This window comes from Macrotis lagotis, chromosome 5, assembly GCF_037893015.1.
Source record: "Macrotis lagotis isolate mMagLag1 chromosome 5, bilby.v1.9.chrom.fasta, whole genome shotgun sequence".
NCBI classification, from domain to species: Eukaryota; Metazoa; Chordata; class Mammalia; order Peramelemorphia; family Peramelidae; genus Macrotis; species Macrotis lagotis.
Genome location: NC_133662.1, coordinates 229,820,905 through 229,825,113, shown reverse-complemented (window position 1 = coordinate 229,825,113; position 4,209 = coordinate 229,820,905). Strand labels below are relative to the sequence as shown.

The 4,209-nt window shown below is 32.3% G+C and overlaps 1 non-coding gene across 1 annotated transcript; it reads left to right on the top strand.

Annotated features, from left to right (window-relative positions):
- The first annotated feature begins 2,642 nt into the window (after positions 1–2,642).
- LOC141490278 (U6 spliceosomal RNA) lies at positions 2,643–2,749 on the top strand. Its single transcript, XR_012469132.1, has one exon. It is a non-coding gene; the product is annotated as a U6 spliceosomal RNA (small nuclear RNA).
- The last annotated feature ends 1,460 nt before the right edge of the window (positions 2,750–4,209 follow it).

Sequence of the window (4,209 nt, the reverse complement as noted above, 5' to 3'; positions counted from 1 at the left end):
TCAAGCCAACTAAATTCCCATCCTCTTCCCAATCCCTTTTAATTCTAGTGCCTTCTCTGTTATTTCCAGTTTATTCTGTATTCAGCTTGTTTGTACATAGTTGTCTGCATCTCATCTCACTCCTTAGACTGTGAGCTTCTTAAGGACTGTTTTGCCTTTCTTTGTATTCCCCAGCATTTAGTTTAGTACTCAGTACATGGTTGGTATGTAATAAATGTTTGACTGACTGACTGGTAGTAATGGTCTAATTTTGTATCATTATTATGAACCCCCCTTTTTTTAGTCAAATTTGTTTTACTCAGTCATTTCTTCAAGGCTTCTTTGTTGCTATATTATTGAGTTCATGCTGATATGTTGTGGAGTTCATGTGCATGTTGCCAATGGGCAGGTTTTTTATTCCATTATTAGATTTTAGCCTTTTCATAAAATTCATCTACTGGCAAACTAATATCAATTATGTTTTTAAAAACTGACTATGTGTGTCTTATCAGTGAAATAGTTACATCAGCCTATACTATTGCCCTATGAAATGGTGTCAGTTTGTTCTGAAAGTGTTTCTGAAAATTTTTCACATGTTTGTCATGAACTCTGAGAATATCTATCAGTCTATTTTTTTTCTTTAACAAGTAAGTGTTAATTCTTCTATAACTACCTTGGGGTGGTAGGCTGGATATTTTGTTATTATTGTAAAGGTTGTTTTTGTATTCTTTCTAAACCTGTTGTCGTTGTCATCCCTGTTATCACACTCTTCTCATCTTTTTTAGATGAGCTTCAGATAAAAACAGTTTGGGAACAAGTTGCTTTTCTACAATTTTATTACCATGCTCTGTGAAATCTTGAAGAGTTTAATAAAATAACTGCCTTATGTAATAAGAGAACTGGAATAATCTCATCTTCTGCAAACCTACTGAAAACGTCTTTGGGACAACTCTAATAGGAGACAGCACTGTGGGGGTGCTATTTCATCTTGTTCCCTTATAATTTTGACGTCTTCTATATTTTCAAAGTTTGGTGTTCTGCATAGCTTGGGTATCATCAGTATTTAGTATTGTGAGATCTATTAAAACACAACAATAATAATAATAACCATAACAATAATAATGATGATGATGCTGACTAGGTATTCTTATATCGCTCAGTCTAGATCAATGTTATGTACAGGTCATTGTGGTTGGTAGTTGCATCTGTAATGATGCTCAGATTCTAGTACCATTCGTTTAGTTGGGTATATGTTTGTAGTAAGTGACATCATCTAATAATATATGTAAGACAGAACGTTTATGATATACAGTGTTAGCCAGTTGGTTATCTTTCAAGTTACTGGACTATCTTTTGTCTCTTTTTGAATCCTCAGTCTTAGCATAGTGCTTGGAACATAATAGGTATTTAATAAATTATTTTAAGAAATAAATAAATGATTTTATTAAATGACTGATTAAATTCTGAGCTACAGTGGACCATGCTGATCTGGTTTAAGTTTGGCTGGGATAAGCCTAGTGAGTAACCCATGTACTTCTAGCCTGAAATAGGAACACCCAGCTTTTATTATTATTATTATTATTAGTAGTAGTAGTAGTAGTAGTAGTAGTAGTAGTAGTAGTAGTATAAATAAGATATAAGAAAATTTGAGGAATAAAGGCACTAGCAACTCAAAGTGCTAGGAAAGGCTCTAGCTGATATGTTGAATACTGAGGAAAATGAGAAAAGGAATCTGTTATTATACCTAATAGATAACCATCTAGCCTCTGCATAAAATATCTCTTATGAAATCATCTGCACAGAACAAAAAGTAAACAATTTTTCTAATGAGTTGGGAAAGAGAATTGTCAAACATTTCCTGGAAGGTATCTTAGAGGTCACTTCAGTCCAATTTTACAGGTGAGAAAAACTGAGGTTTAGAGAAATAAATGATTTGTCCATCAAAGTCATTCAACTAAGAAGTATTACCTAGCCCATTGTATGGGCATTTTTCTCAGATAAACTGAGACTGGGAAAGATCTTAATTTAGAAGGGCCAAGATCATCCATTTCATTCTGGGTCATTGCCATTCTTGTTTTCTTTTGTCTTGGTCCTGGACTTTGATGACTCTGGAGGAGACAGTGAGGTTGACAACTTTGCACAATTCTGCCTCACTTAAATCTAAGTTAACCCATCCTGCTCATAATGTCATTGATCTTCTTTGAGAACAAATGATGAAAAAGCTACTAATAGGCCTTCCATTTTTATAACCTGTTGTACAGTTTCAACTACTTTATTGCTATCTTAATTCCCTTAACTCAACATCTAAAAATAAATCTGCACAATTCAGTTATTTTTAATGCTCCTTAGCTGGAGAATTATTCATTGATTTTATGTGGATGTTGACCATGGAATGTCATTTTGATTCTTCTCTTGAATCTTAACCATTTCATTGATTCTTTCTAGAGATAAACCATTTTTACTTATATTAAACAAGTTATGTTTTCTGTTGCTGTTGTTTTATGAAGTGAGGTCTGTTAGCTGCAAAAAGTATTTATGTACATTTTAACATGTTTATCGTGAGCTCTGAGAACTCAACAAACACCCCCCAAAAGGGGGGAGTGGGGAGTATTTCTATAAACAAAGGTTACATACCACTTGCTTTTTAAAAAATGGCACATTCAGTGCTTTCTTTGACAGTACATACACTAAAATTGCAATAATATAGAGAAAGTTAGCCTGGCACCTGGATAAGGATGACAGGAAAATTCATGAAGCATTCTATAGTCTTTTCCTGGGAAATTGCCATAAAGGTCAGTGAACAATTTGGAACCTGACATGGGGAACTATTGGAAGAAATGCCTCAGCAAATCCTCCCTAGAATTATTTCTTATCTTATGATAGGAATGTTGATCCATCTCAGGTACTGTTAACATCTGACACTACAGTTAAAACTCCAAGATGTTAATTCATAGAAATGTTTTTCTCATTAAGTGAGTCAAGTCAGACAATTTGTGAACAGTAAACCATCTCTGACTCAGATTTCTTAGAAGCAGATGACTTGGATAGCTAAACTCAAGATGATAAGAACAAGATAATTATTGCCTAAATTGATATTAATGTGCATTTCTTGTTCCTTTGGGGGTCTATTTTTAACTGTTAATCATTTTTTCTTTGTTATAAAATTTTATTTTTTTCCACTGTCTCTTACAGTGTCTGAACACTTCTGGAAGGGCACTTAGGAGCCAGATTTAAGACAAAACTGGGAGTTTAAATTCAAGTCTTTCTTGTTTCACTGTCTTATAAAACTCTTGGTTATGTTTCAGTCTTTGGAGACACTTTTTCTTCTGGTTTTTCAGATTTTTAGAATTTATGCTTTGGTTGTCATCTTTACTGATAAAATGTCTAAGAGACTCTGACAAACAGACTTTAGAACCAACAAATATATTATTTCCGAGAAAAAAAAATGCTACTCAAGATCCAAATGACCACCCTGAAATAATATAACAATAATAACAGGCATTTATGTATTGCTTTAAAATTGAAAAGGACCAGGTACATCATTTGATACGAACATTTTTAGACACCTGAAACTCAAAAAAGATTAGATATAGATATTTGATACTTCATGATTTTTTTTCTATATCTTTATCAATAAAAAGACTTTTCAAATAAAAAAGTAATAAACAAGTGGCTCTGTCAGTAAGGACCAGATGCATTAAATGAGGCATATGTTTAAACACTTTATATTTTTGTTTCAAATATGAGGAAATGTTCTAGCATTTATTTCTTTTGGACCACATCTTTGTCCACATTAATGTTTTCTCCTTGGGGAATCAGAAGAATTCATCAAACATATATAAAATTTGTGAATATTTATTAGTATTTATTTATTTGTATTTATATTATACAATTATTTATAACTAAAAAATATATTTGCATGTAGTTTCCACTATTTTATTAATTTTTCTTCTGGTTTTTCAGATTTTCAGAATTTATAGTTTAGTTGTAGCATCTTTTGAGATAAAAGGCCTGAAAGACTCTGATGAACAGACTTTAGAACTAACAAATATATTATCTAACACCAATGATGAAATTTCAGATAATGAATTTAATGATTTAAATGCTACAATTGCAATTCATAAGGCAGAGAAAAAGTATTCCTCTGATTCCAGTAACACAAATGACTCATCAGTGATGATTCCATCAGTGAAATTTCTACACCTGGAGATATAAAAGGTAATGAGTAAT